At 40.4% G+C, this 20,813-nt stretch overlaps 1 pseudogene; it reads right to left on the reverse strand.

Moving 5' to 3' along the window:
- Positions 1 to 14,527: 14,527 nt before the first annotated feature.
- Positions 14,528 to 14,869, reverse strand: LOC149162032 (soluble inorganic pyrophosphatase 6, chloroplastic pseudogene; annotated as a pseudogene).
- Positions 14,870 to 20,813: the final 5,944 nt, after the last annotated feature.

Below are 20,813 nucleotides of genomic sequence, written 5' to 3' on the forward strand. Positions count from 1 at the left end.
GAGAGAGAGAGATATGGAGACACAAAGATGGATGAGGGAGAGAGGAGGAGAGAGGAAAATAGTAACAAGGTTTGAGAGAGAGAGAGAGAGAGAGAGATGGGGCGGAGAGAAGGACGTAGGAGAGAAAGGGAGGGGAAGGACGAGAGAGATGACTTGAGATGGAGGGATAAAGAGGTAGAGTTTGAGGGAAAGAGAGGGATTGAAGAAGAAATACATTGAGAGAGAAAAGTGGAGAGAGAGAGAGAGGAAGTGACAAGGGAGAGATGGAGAGAGAGTGTGTATGTTTTGGGGTGAGATAGAAAGACAGAGGAGAGATGCAAGGAAGGGGGGAGAGAAGGAGAGAGGTAGGGAGATAGTGACTAAATTTAAGGGAAGAGAGAGAGAGAGAGGGAGGTTGGAGAGAAAGGGAGATAAATAAAGGAAGAGAGAGGGGATGAGAGAGAGAGAAGGAGAGAGGGAGGTAAGAAGAAATACATAGAGAGATAAATGTGGAAAGAGAGAGAGGGATAGAGAAGGTTAGGAGGGAAGAGATATGAAAGGGGGAAAGAGGGAGAGAAAGGGAAGAGAGATGGAGAGGGAGATGAAGAGGGGGGGATAGTTAAATAGATATGGAGAAAGAGTGTGTATGTTTTGGGGGTTATATATAGAGAAAAAAGAGAGGTGGAGGGAGAGAGAGATATAGATGGGAGGTGAAGTGAGGGAAGAAGAGAGAGATAGAGAGAAGGAGAGAGGGATGGAGAGATAGATAGATATGGAGAAATAGAGTGTGTATGTTTGGGGGAGGTGAGATAGAGAAACAAAGAAGGAGAGATGGAGGGAGATATAGATATATATGAAGGGAGGAGAGAAGGAAGAATATTTCTTATGCTCGATGCACTCATTTCAGTATAGATGTGTTGTAGCGGCTACAACCACCCTCCAAATTTTTTCCTTAGCTTCATTTTGGAGCCTCCCTACCAACTTTTCACAACACCTTGTCTTGCTTCGTCAAGTACACAAGATTCATTGTTTTTATTGCACAAAGGTGGCTTTTCGATCACAGCTTGATGAATTCCCCTCACAGGTTGTTCATTTAGACTTGGTCCAGCTACAGGCTGAGAAACTCCCCCAAGAAATTGTGCATTTCTAGAGGGAAACTAGCCTTCCCTCCAAAAATTGAGAAATCCTATTTGGCGTCCTGTTGGGATCCAGAATTGCGCAATTCTTCTATTCAACACTCCGTGAAAATTGCGAAATTTTCCCCAGTAGGGCTGATCAACCCAAAATTTGCGCAAATCTAGGTAGCAACTAGTTGCTCTGTCCAGAAATTGTTCAAATCTCCTAGGTAGCCAGCCCAACTCCTAGCCAAAAATGCACATTTTCTCCCATGAGTTGAGCAGCCTCTTGCATGTGCAGCTGAGTTGACCGGTTCCCTTCGGGACTAAGCATGATATATTTGCATGCATGGGTTATTTCTCCCAAGGCAACATGTGGAGGCACCCTGTGTTTCAGGGATATATTCTTGGTAGTTGGAGGTTACATGAAAAGATCATTTTAGAAACCTCTCACCAAGTGTTGCTTCTCCTAGATTTGTGGCATGTGCGTCACAACCTCAATTTTATCAAAACTCATCAACTGGATGTTGCAGAGCTCACTCATCACATCAACCTTGCAAATTTGAGATCCCACATCACATCTAGGAGATGTCAATACATTGAGCTCAGTTGTTTTGTGGTAAGCCCACTTTCCATGTCTTGTGTTACATTACTGGCACTTTTTATGTGTCCCTCCATATGAACGATGTCTACTTGATTTCAGTGAGAATTTGTTGTCACCTTGATATATATTAGCTTGTGCTAACAATGTTTCAGTTTTCATTGACATCTCATTATTGTCGCATGCATGAAACTCTTTTCCATGAACGGTCGCCGATTCGATGACTCGCATTCCTCACATGCATGTTGCTCCATAATCTGAATCTCTCATTCACCATTTGCATGCATGATCATTCACTTATTCTTACACTCAAAATCACCATGCATTCGCATTCACTTTTTCTTGCAATTTTCCGTCGGCGAGTCTGGCCAACCCTAGCCTAGACTCTTCCTCACCAAACAACACTGCACAATCCTGAGAGGGAAGGTTATGCCTTCCTCTTTAGAAATGCACATTTCTATTGAGTTTCTATTCCCCAGACCTTCTTTGCGCAATATTGAGGGACAGTTACTGTTGGCCTAGAAAATTGCATAATGCAGTCATTGAGCTTGCAGTCGTTGCCAACTGAAATTGCACATTACGCAATTCCAGCAGTCAGAAGTCAGGCTAGACTATGCATTGCATAGTTTTGGTAGCCATTCAGCCTCCTGACAACCCGGAATGTGCCTTGCACAGTCTTGGCAGCCAGTCTCCCGAACTCTCGACTGAAATTGTGCGAACTTCATGATCAATCACACATGTATGTTGCATGTCAGTGCTTAGTTCATTTTGGTTTTCGAATAAAAAATTGCTTTCCATGAGTGTTGCCATGTCTCCAGGTATTGTAGGTTTTCATCTACCTCTCAAAAACATAGGTACAATGGTTTCTAAGAGAGCAGAGTCGAAGACACCATTCAAAGCATAATTGGAGATGAAGTTGATCAAGTGTCTATGAGCTTGCCTACTCATGAAGACAACAAGTTGTTCATAGGCAAGGACATCAAGGTATGACAAAAAAAACATCATAGTGGGCATCATCATGAACATAATCTTAAGGAGCCATACTGGATGCAACGAATGCAAGAGGACGGATGTTGACAACACATAAGTGGAACAAATTTGCAAGTTCAAGTACATCCATTGATGATCAAAGAAACTTTGGAGTCTCAAGCTATGAGGTGAAGGCACGGTATGAAGATCATGTGAAGATAGAGAATGGAACAAATAAGGAGTTGGATGTGTTGCAACAACAACTCAGGAAATAAGATGAAGCTGCACGGATAAGCGAATGAGTTGCAACAAGAACTAGAAAAGCAGCGGGCGCAACATGTCCTCATAGATGAAACCGTGTTCGTACAAGTTATATATCTATCCCAACAGCTGGCACAAAGTAGAAATGGTGAGAAGTATTGTTGATCACATGCAAGGGACTCAGCAGCATGCATACCATTGTGCACATGCATGTGATCCAACCCATTCAACACACTCACCAAGGCAAAGAGAATAAGTACGTCCAACTGGAGCTGAACATGTACTTTAGCAATTTGATGCACATGACCACTAGCACACACTTGAGATTATCATGAACACTATGCATTAGTGTGTTTTTAGTTCAACTGCACCCAATATGACCATGCGCATGTTAACATATGAGTTCGATGAAGGAGCCACACCAATGCATTGGATGCAATGGAGGAAAGAGTTTGCTTCATCAAGATGTCACCATGGAGTCATGCACACCATCACAGATGACCAAGCTTGGCAACGAGCTCACCACCTTCACCATCACAAGCATGTTAAAGAGTTTGTCTCACCACAATGGACCGAGTATTAGTGATGTCTTGCATGGCTTGCTCTAGCCATTTTGTCTCCCATGAGTACATGTGCATTGTAATGTAACGTCATGTCAAGTGTAGGTCAAATGTCTATAGTTGGATGTAACAGTCATAAAGTAGATGAAGAGTCATGAGGGTAGTTGAACTGTCACAAAGGGGAATGTCAAGGGTCACCCCACCCTTTGCTACAAATAGTCCCTCATAACTCATTGTAAGGGATTTTGATCAGCCAAGCTTCGATAAGACTATCTTAAAGAAAGCTTGGACAATATTGTAATGAGCCTTGGCTTCTCCAATATGTAGATATAGTATATCTCCTTGAAGGGATAGGCAATTGTGGTTGTAATGTTCCACTATTGGAACTAGTAGGTGTACATCGGTGTATTGTATGACTAGAAATTACACTTCTTAATAATACAGAGCCAACACATTTTAATGCATATGTTGTTATTATAGTTGGACTATTGTGATTGCTATAGCATTGTATGTTGTTTAACTTACATATTTGTGTATGAACTATTTTGTATGCAATTGTATGAATCTTGTTGCAGATGTGTTGTTGGTTTGAACATCACTTTGGATTGCTCACTATCCTTCTTTCCAGACAGTGATGCATCTTTGCTCGTGTATTCCCTTCCCAGCTAGGTAATATTACAGGTTTCCAAAGGGTGCACTCACCTCACTCCCCATGTGTTAGAACCTTTCATGTACCTTCGTTGGCTCACTACAGCTGTCACACCCTTGATACCAACAGAGTTATCTTACTTGCCTATGTGTGAAATCACAATCAAGGCATTACCATATGACCCACTGCTGGGACTCCTACACCAAATGGTCTAAAGTCTAATTGGGAGTTCTTACGAGGGAGATCCCCTGACATGTTGGCGGGTCCAACACCGTCAACATTTATGGTGCTAGAAGGAGGGCCAGATGAAAAGTTGTGTCCTCTCATCCGGTTTTGAACCTTGCACATATTTCATCGATTCTTGCACTCTTCTCCCTCCACAATGTTTTTCAAATCATGAAGATGTCCCTATCATGAGGGAGTTTTTTGATCTATTGTCCACTTACACTTATGATGGTGAAGGTGAAGTGGCCTAGCCTGAGTACATACATGAATTTATTTCCATTCTTCATGAGGAAGATGGGTGTTCTGTCAAACATGCCAGCTTGTTTCTTTCATACATACTTTGTGAATCTCCACTTAAATGGTTTTGTAGCCTACCCACTAACAGCGTGCACTTACTTGAGCACTTCTATGATATCATTGAAGAGACTTTCTATCATTTTGATCCAGACTATCTTGACCAAAAACTGCTACAGCAATGGAATGCTTTGCCTGAATCGATTATTTATTTTTCGCAGTGCTTCTGTGACTTGCAGTTTCAAGCTCCGAGGAGACAGTTGAAATTTTCCTATCTCTGGGATTGATTCGAGTATTTCCTTAAGAAATATATTTGTCCTAAGAAGAATCTTGGAATCAAGCCTCAATCAACATTCTTCACTGATGGACCTACACAATCTCAGTTGGATGTGGTCACTGTCACGACTGACTGTCTACCATTCCTTCATCCAAAAGCTCCACCACTACTAACTGATGTTAATGATCATGCTCACACATGTGTTCATCGTTCACATCCTCCCAACATCACTTCACTTAATTTTGGCATAGATTTGGTTGTGATTCCATTGAGTTGTCATATGCATACTATTTCGGAACCTTTGTCTTCACACTCGGTTGTTCCTCCTGATAATGTTGTCTTGTGTTCTTCCATTATGAACTATTCACTTGTTGTGAATGAAGAAAAAGCCATTGATGGAGTTTGTGTTGCACAACCAACATGCACTATCATTCATGAAGATTATGAGTGGGAGCTTGACCATGAACACTCGGTGAAGGATGACTCCCTTTCTTCCGAGCCCCCTCCGTTATTTCCTAACATATTTGGTGAACCTATCATCCATGATTTTGCATGTGTGTCTTCATCCATGGATGAACCCATTGTTGACCCCTCGTAGGACACATTAAATGTTGGCCCATCATTCAAAAACGGAGAGGATAAGTTATTCAATGAAAATCCATTTGAACTTTCATTTGTCTTTTCCGAAAACACAAAGGATGAGCTTTTTCTTTTCATCTACCCCTCCGTTTAATTCATCTAATTATGAGGATGCTGATTAAATCATTGATTTTTCTAATCATGGAATTCATGGTGTATTTACTCCCATATTTGGTCACTATCATGACTATATCATAGTTGATCTTTCAAAGCCATCGGTTTATGATGATATATCTAATGATGAAGTTGAAACACCCAAGACTATCGAGGCACCTTAGCCCAAGCTGATGGTTATGTCAGGCGCTTGCTCCCTTGGGTTAGTCTCACTTTTGGTCAAGGAACTGTTCAATCACCTAAGGCTCCTCATCACTCATCTGAATTCATTGAAGATCCATCTCACACACAAATCATGCTTCCTCCATGTTAGAGCCTAGATTTTCCTTAGGCTGAAAGAAGGAAAAATTCAGAGTAACCACAAACCACGCTCAGCCTCGTAGCTAGCCCTACGAGGATAGGAGAGGGCTCTCTCCGGGTCAATCCCAATAAAATGATCAGATAGAACGTGAGATGACCTAAGATGAATACTGATATTGATTTTAGGCTAGTAAATGAATATGAAAGAGGTATTTTGATGAATGACCGAGTTTTTTGGGCTGTATGGGACAAGGACAACATGAGCAGAGATTTAACCAAAGGCACAGGATATTTCATAAGGCAAGATAGGCATGAGGTTTTAGCAATCAAATTGAATTTAAATGGGGTGAAAAGACTGTTTAAGAAAGCTGAAAAGGGCATTAATGTACGAATCATTTCCAGGAAGAAGAAAACACATAAAGTCTGAACACTTCTTCAAGGCAGAGCAATGACTGAATTCTACCTTTCTCACTTAAAAGTATTTAGCTAGAAACGATCATGAATGAATGGCGAAACATAACAAAGACATATGAAACATAAAGGATGAAACACATGCTAAATTCATACCGCAAAAATCTTATAAATCAGAGCTCCACCATTTAATTAATCCTCTGTCAAAACTGTACAGTGATAGTGCTGGGTTTTTTCCTCCCACACTTTTCCTCAGAACTCTCCGAACCCTTTACAAATGATTTGTAATACAATAAATAAGCTCCACTATGAGAAAACAAATCGATCCAAATAGGGAGCTGTTACAACTAAAACTCTAAAATAGAGGAAAGGTCATCCAGCCATTCTAAAGACAGAACAACGTTACATATTCCAGCTGGAAATTTCTGATGGCCAATAAAAAGGTGTAGCGTGGATCCTAGTAAATCGTGGTTAAAGACAAAAATAGGCTTCCGTTCCTATTTCTTTGTATGATAGATATTCTTCGTTCTAATTTTGGCTTTTGAACTTTGACTTTTCACCTTAATTAAAACATATTAAGCATAAAATTGAACAGAATCAAAACTCGAATCTTTTTATGATATAGACATGCCAGCTCGTGACTTCTTGACCAGGAATGTTAAGGGGAATCAAATTCCCAATGCATTTCACCTATAGACTATAAATTAAATCACGCATAATTACTTCTTATGCAGAATTAATGACAGGTAGCAAGAATAGATTCAGGCACCCACTTCATGCTATTGGTAGAGGCATGCTAGTGATGAAAAACACATGAAGATGGTTGTTTCTTCTCTCTTTGGAAAATATGCCAAAGGGGCCACCACCGCCATTCCAACTGCCTCTCACCTGGTGAATGCCGATGCAGGCAGCCACATTGAGCACTAGACTCACCTGCCCAACTTCTACAGGCTTCGACTTGACCATAGGCTTTCCTGGCCTTGGGGAATACAAACTGGCAGCTTTTGCAGCACTACCACTGGATTTTTCCGAGTTTCAAGCCATAGGTTGGCTTTCGGAAAATGGCGAGGAGCAAAATAAACCAGTTCCCTTCATTTCCGCAGTGCTTGCGCTGTAGCTCCTTGAAAATGGAAACTGATATCTTGGGGAAGAAGGTCGTTTCTTCACAGAGCATGTTGTTCATGATCCATAGATCTTCATTTGGCATTGTCTTTCAATAATAAGCCTACTCTTTACAAATGAAAATTATCGATCATGTGAAATATTATGTTAGTGCCTTCTTTTTGCATCCAACTATACTTCACCTGGATAGTGCTATGAGCAACAAATCTGTATTTACTATTCTGTAAACTGACGTCAACTCTCTGCCAAGGGACCTGTATGAGACCCCTTAGCATTTCCTTTTCTTCTGGATCTGTATAGCATTGATTTGAAGCAGCTAGTTATATCATCATTCTCACTTTCCACATTTACAATTTGTGGATATCTGTTATCCAAGGGAGACTGCAACTGCGACAACTCACTTTCACATCTAATTGAAGAGGTTCTCCAGCCTACTATTTTATCATGGACCACATCTGTATAGGCAACTCGATGTTTGAATGCCCGCAAAGCAGACATGAAACGAAGATCGCCACAGTCATTCACCATGCGACGAAGCAATGGTAATTTCCCCACATCATTGTCCGTGAGAAACAGGTAGTGACCTGATCTCCCAACAGCCCAATGAGCACCGAAACACACAATTTTTTCGAAGATAGGGACACCCCTTGGACAACTATAGTTTTCCCATCGACTCCTCCAGCACTTGTCCATCATTAATTTAACAGCGGACTTGTATATCAAGAGATGTTTAAATTTTTTTCTGTGGAATCCCTCTTCCATCTTCGTTTATGGAGCATGCCAGTATTACAATAGACTGAGAGTAACATTTCATACATTCTTGAGAGCTAGTCAAAACCATATTACGTGTAGCATTTGAAACTGGCCCAGATAACCGCCTTTGCCTTAGACCATCATGATTCGACTGCCCAGCATCGGAAGATGCTTCCAAAATCAGTATTTTCAACAGAGGATGAACGTCTGAGTTTGGTTCATCTATAACGTAATTTGCATTCCACAGATCTTTTGATGGCGTAACTGGAGATGGTGAACCAACACGTAGCATGTGAAGTGCAGCAATTGATTCTCCCATAAAACCGGCTTGTAGCAGAAAATTTGAGTTGTTTCGGAAATTTGAGGAAGAAATGGTGAAAAACTGCTTTGAAGGCTCTGTGTGCCGCGCACAAGCCCAGTGCGCCGCGCCTGGTGAGTGCACCGCACTAGTGTATATTTTCACTGTGTGAAAGTGCCCAATGCGCCACGCCTATTCAGTGCACCATGACACTGCGCAACGTGCCGCGCAAGAAAATTCAAGCACATTTTTTTGCCCACTTTACCTCTAATCACTGATTTTGCTCCAGATTCATTTGTCTCCGCCATTATCTTGAGTGCATACTCCTTATTTGCGTTCCCCAATCTAAACCACATCAACTGGATCATTGTCACCAAATTCTCCTTCAACTTCTGCATTTGCAAGAGATGGGTCTTCCCATGTTTGTGGAAGCAATCCATATTTCCAATTGATGGTATATGGGTAATATCGAATTTTGCACTTTTTAGTGTTTTGCTTGATTGGAAATTTGCCCTTTTTGTAATAAAATGTATCTTCAGTTGCAACTTCTATTTTTGCACCTGTTTCCTTTGCTATTTTAGCCACAAAATTGATAACCCCATATCCTAATTGCAATGAAATATCATGCCAAGGTGATATCTTCTTCCCAGTGTTCTCAAAAGAAGAAAACTCTGTAATCCAAGGAATTTTATATCATTGTTTTTCTGATTAACTGAATGATGATTTTCTATTTGTCTTACAAGATATAGAGCTGTTAAAGCTGAAACAAGGCTACCACTAAAGAGCTGTAGAACTTGAAACATTTTGACATATTTATTACAAAAACACATTTGATGATTTCTTCTTCAAAACTAGGGTTTTGAAGAAGAATCAATCTCGCATTATTGACAATGACAATCCTAAAATAACTACTTACTGAAGACATCCTCATGGCCTGCGGGCATTATTCGACACCCTAGACCTATGATTCTTGTTTGACCAACCCAGCAGGTACAAACATGAGGGAAACCAAGCCCTTCCATCAGTCAATGGCATGCTCCCTAGCGAAATGCAATTGAGTGAAACGAGCGAGACACATAAAGATGAAATGCAAAAAGAGTTTTTGATCTCTGACGAAGGACTGACAAGACCGACTCTAACATTGGCTCTAATGGGGATGGTAGCTCCTTGGAGGTGCCAAGAACCATAGAGCTTTGGGAGAGCATACCGTGCCTACGTCCATTGGGCTATGGAGTCCATTATTTTGAAAAATCGACACAAGACTGTTAACTGATTTATTGACTGAAAATTTGACTAAAGTTTGAAACTGAAATGACTAAAAAACTGGACTTTAACAAAATAACTCAAAGTGACTAAGACCTAAACTTAAAACTTAAAGCTTGGTGGTAGTACATGACCACTTGTGTTTCTTACAAGACAATATACCATCAAACTATATCAAAATGCCAATGTAACCAATCAAGAAGATGGCTTCTTGACTGATTCTTCCGATCAGATCTTCTGGTCAACAATTGATACTGGTAACTAGGCATCCAAAAACACAGTTGACCATGATCTCCTTCATCACTGAATACTGCAATAATCACCTTCACTGCTGCCTACAACAGATTTGCCATTGGATCATGAAAAACATGAAGATTTACCTCCTGCCGAAGAAACAAGGTATCTTTTTCTCTTGATTCTGATCTTCCTTCATCACTGAATACTTTAGTAAAAGTATGTTCTTGATCCTCAGAAAATTATGAACAGGTTGATGATTTAATCTCCTCTTGAAAACACATTTCAAAACATGAAACATATGAAGAAGAATTTGAAATGGAATCCTGAATGGTCTGATCTTCGATAGTCAGAATATATTGTAGGTAATCTTCATATGGTATGACAACCAGATTCTCATTACATTCATCAATCATGAGAAAAGAAACTTCAAGTGTTTCGTGAAACCCAACACTAACATTTCTATCATCTACCATAAATTCATCCAGAGAAACCTCTTTACTTGAGCGAAGATCTCATCTTGTTGTTCATGAACTGGATGGATTACCACGTTATGAAGGTTGTGTTCTGATGAGATGAAGGCAGTTAGGTCTGTAACTCTGTCTTCTTAATTTGAGACAGCCTCAACAATGTAATTCTCCTCTATGAGATCCGGAACAACATGTTTTTCCTCAACACAATATGTCTCTCGATCTGATTTATCATCATCATTTTCTGAGATTGGAACATCATTTTCCTGCGCATCCTCTTTTATTTCAACCAGATATAAAATAAAACTTATTCTTTCATCATTTTCAGCCATATGGAAATCTTCAACCTGTTGATTTTGATCCTGCTACAAAGTTTCCTCTAAGAGTTATGTGTGCTACTGAAACAGTTTTTCATACAATGCTTCGATGATTTCTCTGTCCATTAAGTCATCACACCCATAAAAATTCTCAAGATATTCAATAAAACTATGAACATGGCTACAACAGTCCTGAACTAAAGCCAAGGATGGATATGATTCTTTATACCTTCCAAAGAATATTGTATGAAAATATTTTAAACAATGAATAGAAGCAGGTGCCAAACTTTTATACCAAGATTGGGCTTCGTCTTCCAGAGTGGCCATAAACATTTTCAACAAACAGTCTTTAGGAAAATTGGTCTTTAATTTATGCACATGAATGTGAAATTTCACCAGATGAAGAGCAACATCATTACCTTCCACCTTTCTGAACATAGGCAAATTCTGAAGCCAATCTACCTTGGGCATCTTATTTGGAAAACCTGGGATGTGAACTCGGCTCATAGGAGCATACCTTCTTGCAACCCATTCCATCTTGAAAATCTCGAAGCTACTGATCTCTCTGCAGTGGAGTCACCATGAAGCATCGATTGCTGGATTCTTCAGTGAATGGAGTCGCCAGGTGAATGATTTCAGCCTTCTTATGTCTGATCGTTGTCCACCATCAACCATCAGATCTGAACTTGATAGATGTACTGGGGCAAGACAATCTACAAGAAAACCATTTTCTTCCCCAGTATGGTCGCCACTATGTTAGAGCCTAGATTTGCCTTAGGCTGAAGGAAGGCAAAATTCAGGGTAACCACAAACCACGCTCAGCCTCGTAGCTAGCCCTACAAGGACAGGAGAGGGCTACCTCCGGGTCAATCCCGATAAAATGATCAGATAGAACATGAGATGACCTAAGATGAATATTGATATTGATTTTAGGCTAGTAAATAAATATAAAAGAGGTATTTTGATGAATGACCGAGTTTTTTGGGCTGTATGGGACAAGGACAGCATGAGCAAAGATTTAACCAAAGGCACAGGATATTTCATGAGGTGAGATAGGCATGAGGTTTTAGCAATCAAATTGAATTTAAATTGGGTGAAAAGACTATTTAAGAAAGCTGAAAAGGGCATTAATGTATGAATCCTTTCCAGGAAGAAGAAAACACATAAATTCTGAACACTTCTTCAAGGCAGAGCAATGACTGAATTCTACCTTTCTCACTTAAAAGTATTTAGCTGGAAACAATCATGAATGAATGGTGAAACATAACAAATACATATGAAACATAAAGGAAGAAACACATGCTAAATTCATACCGCAAGAATCTTATAAATCAGAGCTGCACTATTTAATTAATCCTTTGTCAAAACTGTACAGTGATAGTGCTGGGTTTTTTCCTCCCACACTTTTCCTCAGAACTCTTCGAACCCTTTACAAATGCTTTGTAATACAATAAATAAGCTCCACTATGAGAAAACAAATCGATCCAAATAGGGAACTGTTACAACTGAAACTCTAAAAATAGAGGAAAAGTCATCCATCCGTTCTAAAGATAGAATGACATTACATATTCCAACTGAAAATTTTTTATGGCCAATAAAAAGGTGTAGCGTGGATCCCAACAAATCGTGGTTAAAGACAAAAATAGGATTTTGTTCCTATTTCTTTGCATGATAGATATTCTTCGTTCTAATTTTGGCTTTTGGACTTTTGACTTTTCACCTAAATTATAACATATTAAGCACAGAATTGAACAGAGTGAAAACTGGAATCTTTTTTATGATATAGACATGCCAGCTCGAGGCTTCTTGACCAGGAATGTTAAGGGGAATCAAATTCCCAACGCATTCACCTATAGACTATAAATTAAATCACGCATAATTACTTCTTATGCAGAATTAATGACAGGTAGCAAGAATAGATTTAGGCACCCACTTCATGCTATTGGTAGAGGCATGCTAGTGATGAAAAACACATGCAGATGGTTGTTTCTTCTCTCTTTGGCAAACATGCCAAAGGGGCCACAACCACCATTCCAACTGCCTCTCACCTGGTGAATGCCAATGCAGGCAACCACATTGAGCACTAGACTCACCCTCCCAACTTCTACAGGCTTCGACTTGACCATAGGCTTTCCTGGCCTTGGGGAATACAAACTGGCAGCTTTTGCAGCACTACCACTGGATCTTTCTGAGTTTTGAGCCATAGGTTGGCTTCTGGAAAATGGCGAGGAGCAAAATAAACCATTTCCCTTCATTTCCGCAGCGCCTGCGTTGTAGCTCCTTGAAAATGGCAACAGATATCTTGGGGAAGAAGGTTGTTTCTTCACAGAGCATGTTGTTCATGATCCATAGATCTTCATTTGGCATTGTCTTTCAATAATAAGCCTACTCTTTACAAATGAAAATTATCGATCATGTGAAATATTACATCAGCGCCTTCTGTTTGCATCCAACTATACTTCACCTGGATAGTGCTATGAGCAACAAATCTGTATTTACTATTCTGAAAATTGACGTCAACTCTCTGCCAAGGGACCTGTGTGAGACCCCCCAACATTTCCTTTTCTTTTGGATCTATATAGCATTGATTTGAAGCAGCTACTTATATCATCATTCTCATTTTCCACATTTACAATATGTGGATATCTGTTATCCAAGGGAGACTGCAACTGTGGCAACTCACTTTCACGTCTAATTGAAGAGGTTCTCCAACCTACTATTTTATCATGGACCACATCTGCATAGGAAACTCGGCATTTGAATGCCCGCAAAGCAGACATGAAATGAAGATCTCCACAGTAATTCACCATGCGATGAAGCAATGGTAATTTCCCCTCATCATTTTCCGTGAGAAACAGGTAGCGACTTGATCTCCCAACAGCCCAATGAGCACCGAAACACACAATTTTTTCGAAGATAGGGACACCCCTTGGACAGTTGTAGTTTTCCCATCGACTCCTCCAGCACTTGTTGGTCATTAATTTAACAGCAGACTGGTATATCAAGAGATGTTTAAATTTTTTTTATGGAATCCCTCCTCCGTCTTCGTTTATGGAGCATGCCAGTATTACAATAGACTGCGAGTAACATTTCATACATTCTTGAGAGCTAGTCAAAACCATATTACGTGTAGCATTTGAAACTAGCCCAGATAACTGCCTTTTCCTTAGACCATCGTGATTCGACTGCCCAGCATCTGAAAATGCTTCCAAAATCAGTATTTTCAACAGAGGATGAATGTCTGAGTTTGGTTCATCTATAATGTAATTTGCATTCCACAGATCTTTTGATGGCATAACTGGAGATAGTGAACCAACACGTAGCCTGTGAAGTGCAGCAATTGATTCTCCCATAAAATCAGCTTGTAACAGAAAATTTGAGTCGTTTTGGAAATTTGAGGAAGAAATGGTAAAAAACTACTTTGGAGGCTCTGTGTGCTACGCACAAGCCCAGTGCGTCGTGCCTGGTGAGTGCGCCGCGCCAATGTATATTTGCACTGTGTGAAAGCACCGAGTGTACTGCGCTTGTTCAGTGCACTGCGACATTGCCCAACACGCTGCGTAGGCAAACTCAAGCACATTTTTTGCCCAGTTTACCTCTAATCACTGATTTTGCTCCAGATTCATTTGTCTCCGCCATTATCTTGAGTGCATACTCCTTATTTGCTTTCCCCAATCTAAACCACATCAACTGGATCATTGTCACCAAATGCTCCTTCAACTTCTGCATTTGCAAGAGATGGGTCTTCCCATGTTTGTGGAAGCAATCCATAGTTCCAATTCATGTTATATGGGTAATATCGAAGTTTGCCCTTTTTAGTGTTTTGCTTGATTGGAAATTTGCCCTTTTTGTAATAAAATGTATCTTCAGTTGCAACTTCTATTTTTGCACCTATTTCCTTTGGTATTTTAGCCACAAAATTGGTAACCCCATCTCCTAATTGCAATGAAATATCATTCCAAGGTGATATCTTCTTCCCAGTGTTCACAAAAGAAGAAAACTCTGTAATCCAAGGCATTTTATATCATTGTTTTTCTGATTAATTGAATGATGGTTTTCTGTTTGTCTTATAGGATATAGAGCTGCTGAAGCTGAAATAGGGCTACCATTAAAGAGTTGTAGAACTTGAAACACTTTGACATATTTATTACAAAAACACATTTGATGATTTCTTCTTCAAAACCAAGGTTTTGAAGAAGAATCAATCTGGAATTATTGACAATGACAATCCTGAAATAACTAACTAAAGACATCCTCACGTCCCGCGGGCATTATTCGACACCCTAGACCTATGATTCTTGTTTGACCAACCCAGCAGGTACAAACATGAGGGAAATCAAGCCCTTCCATCAGTTAATGGCATGCTCCCTAGCGAAATTCAATTGAGTGAAACGAGCGAGACACCTAAAAATGAAATGCACAAAGAGTGTTGATCTCTGACGAAGGACTGACAAGACGGACTCTAACACTCCACTTGAACCACATGATCCCATTGCTCGTGCATTGGGGGAATCTTACATTGCAAGTAGACGTGCACGAAACAAGTTATCCTTGTTTCTTTCGTTTTCTTGCATTTCTCAGTCAAGAGTTTTCTTATGCTTCAAAACTGCATGCAGGGTCACATAGCACTGTCATAAGTCCACAGACTACTCGCCATGTACTTGTACTCACTTATGTCCTATGGGCACTTTGAAACATGAAGTGTGGTTATCTTCATTGTTATATATTTCTTTCTTATTGATTCACACAACTGGGTTTCTCGCGGACCAAGCCTTCACCCAAATGGGTCAACCAATGCACTGATGACTTACTTGCTTTGTTTGTTTGTTTCTCTTCTTACTTGTTTGCTTACTTGCTTTTCTTTCACTTTTGCTTCTTCTCTCGCTTTGCTTTATTGTTTGTTAGTTTGCTTGTTTTGTCTGTAGGTTAGTTTCGCATGAAACCATGTATGACTCTTGAAGTAGGTTGGGTGAAGTACAAGTGGGCTTGTACAACTATCACTACTTGGTTATCTGTCATTTTGCCTCTGTATGAAGAACTTGTTACATTTAGTCCATGATGCATTGAAGGAAAATATATACTATTCGAAGTGAACCTTGGTGAAAACACAACACGTGCGTGCTAACTAGCGTCACCTACACTAGTTGGTTGTTTCTGGGTTAACCCTTGTCAGCTTAGTCAGGTAGAGTAAGGTGAGGGAGAAAATATTAACAAGCACGTTAGAGATATAATAAACTAAGTCTTTGTTGGAACAACCTCTTCTGCTCTGAATAAGTCAGGATCCCTCTTCTACCTTTGAAATGAATAAGTGCTATGCACAGTTGAAAAAATGAAAAGTCAAAAAAGTCAAAATGAATAATGAATAGGGCAAAAGAAGAGAAAGGATTCCTGCGCAGGGAGGTGTTGCAAGTAATTCTGTAGGGGTGCTAACCAGGCTTGCTGGTAGCAGAGCCATGCTTGTGTTCCTATGTGACTCCGTCAGGGTACTAACCAGGCTCACTGGTAGCAGAGCTGTGCTTGTGTTCCTATGTGACTCCGCCGAGGTACTGACTAGGCTTACTTGAAGCAGAGCCATGCTTGTGTTCCTATGTGACTCTGTGAGGGTACTATCCAGACCTACTCGTAGCGGAGCAACACTAGAGATGAAAATAAAACTCTAATGACTATACTGCTTGTGCACCAATATACCCCTCAACCCCAATGGAAACAACTGTGTTTCCTTGGCTTGGAATGTGTGTAAATCGACTAAGAGCTTGGGAGATGGTACACATTACAGTCAAGCTACTATGAAACCAAGATGAGTTTAGAACTGTACAATACTTCTGGAGGTGTTAGACTTGATATTCATGAATAAGGTCCATTCAAAGAGCTTGAGTTCTACTAGTGTGTCACCAAGTGTTGTAGCGGATACAACCACCCTCCAAAAATTTTCCTTAACTTCGTTTTGGAGCCTCCCTACCAAATTTTCATAGCACCATGTCTTGCTTCATTAAGTACACAAGATTCAATGTTTTTCTTGCACAAAGGAAGCCTATCGATAACAACTTGATGCATTCCCCTCACAGGCTGTTCATCCAAACTTGGTCCAGCTGCAAGTTGAGTAGCTCGCCCAAGAAATTTCTCATTTATGGAGGGAAATCAGCCTTCCCTCCGGAAATTAAAGAATCTTGTCTAGCAGCTTGCTGGGCTCCAGAACTGTGTAATTCTTCCAGTCAACACTCACAGTGAAATTGCACAATTTTCCCCAGCAGGGTTACTCAGCCCAGATTTTGTGCAAATATGGGTAGTAGCTAGCTGCTTTGCCTACAAATTGCACAAATATCTTGGGTAGCTAGCCAAAAATGCACATTTTGTCCCAATAGTTGAGCAACCTCTTGCATGTGCAACTGATTTGACCGGTTACCTCCGAGACCAAGCAAGATAGACTTACACACATGGGCTGTTTCCCCCAAGGTAGCATGTAAATGCAATCCTTGTTATAGGAATCTATTCTTGCCAACTGGAGGTTACATGCAAGTATCATTTCAGAAACCTCACACCAATTGTCGCTTTCACTAGATTTGTGGCATGCGCATCACAAATTCGATTTTATCAAAACTCATCAACGAGAAGCTGCATAGTTCATTTATCACATCAAACTTGCATCTTCAACATCCGACATCACATCTAGGAGATGTGGACACATTCAACTCAATTGTTTTGGGATAAGCCCTCTTTCCATCTCTTATGTTGCATTTTTGGGAATTTTTTTTGTTTCGCTTCACATGAACATTATCTGCTTGATTTGATTGAGTTCTTGTTGTTGCTTTGATACATACTAGCTTGTGCTAGCATTGTTTTAGTTTTTGTTGACATCTTACTGTTGTCGCAATCATGAAACTGTTTTTTACGAACGGTTACTGATTCGGTCAATCACCTCACTCACATGTATGTTACTCGATTTTCTAAATTTTTCATTCACTGTTTACATGCATGATCATTCACTTATGCTTACACTCAACATCACCATGCATTCACATCCACTTTTTCCTTCAGTTGCCTGTTGGCAAGTCTGGCCAACCTTGGCCTGGACTCTGCATCACCAGATAACATTGTGTAATCTTGAGAGGGAAGGCTCTGCCTTCCTCTCCAAAAATGTGCATTTCTACCTAATAGTTGTTCCCTAGGCCTGCTTTGCTCAATCTTGAGGGGCAGTGACTGCTGGCCCAGAAAATTGCACAATGCAGTCAATGAGCCTATAGTCATTTCCAACCAAAATTTCACTTTGCGCAATTCCAACAGTCAAAAGTCAAGCTGGACTATGCATTGCATATTTTCTACAGCCATTCAAGCATCTGACAACCTGGAATGTGCCTTTTGCAGTGTTGGTAGTCATTCTCTCGACCTCCTGGTAGAAATTGTGTGACCTTCATGATCAATCACACAGGTATGTTGCAAGTCAGTTCTCAGTTCGTTTTGGTTTTCGATTGACAAATTGCTTGCCATGAGTGCTGCCATGTCTCTAGGTATCGTAGGTGTTCATCTTCCTCTCAACAACATAGGTACAATGGTTTCCAAGAGAGAGTAATATCCACTTCTGATGAAAGAAACTTTGGAGACTCAAACTATGAGGTGACGACACGACATGAAGATCGTGTGAAGACAGAGAATGGAACAAAGAAGGAGTTGGATGTGCTAAAGAAAAAACTCAAGAAAGAACATGAAGCTTCATGGAAAAGTGAATGATTTTAAGTAAGAACAAGAATAGCAACGTGCGCAACATGCACTCATGGATGAAACCACGGGCATATAAGTTAAAGATCTATCCCAACAGATGGAATGAAGAAGACATGGTGAGCAGTGTTGTTGATCACATGCAAGAGATTCAGCAGCATGCATGCATGCGATCCAACCCATTCCGCACTCTCACAAAGGTAAAGAAAAGAAGAAAGTCCAAGTGGAGCTAAACATGTACTTCGACAAGTTAATTCACATGACCACCAACACACACTTGAAGATCATCACAGACACTATGCATTAGTGTGTTTCTGGTTTAGCCGCACCCAAGATGACCATGCGCATGTTAACACACAAGTTAGATGAAGGAGCCACACCAATGCACTGGATTCAATGGAGTTAAGAGTTCGCTACAGCAAGATGTCCCCATGGAGCGCATGCACATCATCATAGATGATGAAGCCTAGCAATCAACTCACCACCTTCACCATCACAAGCATGTTAAGGTGTTGGTCTCACCACAATGGACTGAGTGTCAGTGATGTCTTGCATGGTGTTCTCTAGCCACTTTGTCTCACATGAGTACATGTGCATTGTAATGTAGCGTCATGTCAAGTGTAAGTCAAATGTCTATAGTTAGATGTAACAGCCATAGAGTAGATGAAGAGTCATGAGGATAGTTGAACTGTCACAAAGGGGAATGTCAAGGGTCACCCCTCCCTTTGTTGTAAATAGTCCCTCATAACTCATTGTAATAAATTTTGATCACCCAAGCTTCGATAAGAATATCTTAGAGAAAGCTTGGACAATATTGTAACAAGCCTTGGCTTCTCCAATATGCAGAGCTAGTATATCTATTTGGAGGAGCATAAGGTTCTAGTTGTAATGTTCCACTATTGGAACTAGCGGGTGTACATGGATGTATTGTATGACTAGAACTTACACTTCTTAATAAAACAGAGCCATCACATTTTCATGCATATGTTGTTATTGTAGTTGGACTATTATAGTTGTTGTAGTATTGTATGTTTTTTAGCTTACATATTTATGTATGAACTATTTTTTATGCAATTGTATGAATCTTGTTGCAGATGTGCTATTGGTTTGAACATCACTTTCGATTGTTTGTTATCCTAATTTCTAGCTGGCGATGCATCTTTGCATGTGTGTTCCCTTCCAAAGCTGAGTACTATTACATGTTTCCAAGGGGCACATTCACCTCACTCCCCATGTGTTAGAACCTTTCATGCATCTTCCTTGGTTCACCACAACTGTCACACCCTTGCTACCAACAGAGTTACCTTACATGCCTCTGTGTGAAATCGTAGTCAAGGAATTACCATACAACCCACTACTAGGACTCCTACACCAAAGGATCCAAGGTCTAATTGGGACTTCTTAATGTGGAGATCTCCTGACATGTTGGCGAGTCCAACACGTTAACATTTCTGGCGTTAGAAGCAGGTCCAAATGACAAGTTGTGTCCTCTCATCCGTGTTATAGACATTTTTGTGCCTATCAGCATGGAGCATGAAATGTCAATAATCTGAGGGATCCAAAGTCCCTAAACATGTTGTTCTTACCCTTAGAGGAACAAGGTCTGCAAACCACCGCACTGAAAATCAGTTCTCCACCTAAAAACACTCAAAAACAGGCTATTTCTGGATCATGTCAGCTGCTCCACTGAGCATCTGCGCTGAATGTCAACTGCTCCTCCTTGTACCTGCGCTGAAGGTCAAAACTAATGAAGGCTACCTGCGCTGGGCGAGATTGGCCAAGTGGCATAGTCATTCTGCAAGGTGTCAACTGCCCAGGAAGCTTCCAAACTGACACTTGGGTCAAGGAATTCGCCTAGTGATGAGTAAGAGGGTCTTGATCTCCAAGTGGAAGCAAGATTCTCCAAGTGGACTCAAGAACTGAAGATTAACTAAAGTGGGAGAGGACACAAGTCAGCTTCAGGCCAGTCTGAAGATGACTCATCCTTTCTCCAAAAACCTATATATAGATCTCTCTCATGAGGTCTAAGGAGGCTGGAATTTTGTGCAAGTAAGGAAGTGATGTTGGTTTGTGATTAGAGCTATTGGGTGTTTGCTTGAAGGAGGTGAAGAGGAGATTTCTTTCAGCTGGGAGGTGTTGCTGGATTGGGCCCATTGTGGTTGTAACTCTCTCAGAACTTTACTTCTATTATCAATAAAGTATTTGAGGTTCTTCTATATGCATGTGTCTTTATGATGAATAGATGCTTG

The sequence above is a fragment of the Pinus tabuliformis genome, chromosome 5_2 (assembly GCF_031772625.1).
Source record: "Pinus tabuliformis cultivar Carrire ecotype Pingquan chromosome 5_2, CPIR1, whole genome shotgun sequence".
In the NCBI taxonomy this organism is placed as follows: Eukaryota; Viridiplantae; Streptophyta; class Pinopsida; order Pinales; family Pinaceae; genus Pinus; species Pinus tabuliformis.